Genomic DNA, 438 nt, shown 5'->3' on the forward strand with positions numbered 1-438 from the left:
GCAACCCTCCCACTCGGGGGCTTAGCTGCAGTCTAGTACTCGCCTAAGTTTAAAAAATCCTACCGAGTGGAGAGCAACCCTCCCACTCGGGGGCTTAGTTGCAGTCCAGTACTCGCCTAAGTTTAAAAAATCCTACCGAGTGGAGAGCAACCCTCCCACTCGAGGGCTTAGCTGCAGTCCAGTACTCGCCTAAGTTTAAAAAATCCTACCGAGTGGAGAGCAACCCTCCCACTCGGGGGCTTAGCTTCAGTCTATTACTCGCCTAAGTTCGGAGCTACGCCACAAGTACAATGTGCGCTCCATCCCTATCCGCAAGGACGACGAGGTGCAGGTTGACTGCAACCTTCTCCTTCGGAGCTACGCCACAAGTACAATGTGCGCTCCATCCCTATCCGCAAGGACGACGAGGTGCAGGTCGACTGCAACCTTCTCCTTCGG

The sequence above is a fragment of the Triticum dicoccoides genome, chromosome 2A, assembly GCF_002162155.2.
Source record: "Triticum dicoccoides isolate Atlit2015 ecotype Zavitan chromosome 2A, WEW_v2.0, whole genome shotgun sequence".
Lineage (NCBI taxonomy): Eukaryota > Viridiplantae > Streptophyta > Magnoliopsida > Poales > Poaceae > Triticum > Triticum dicoccoides.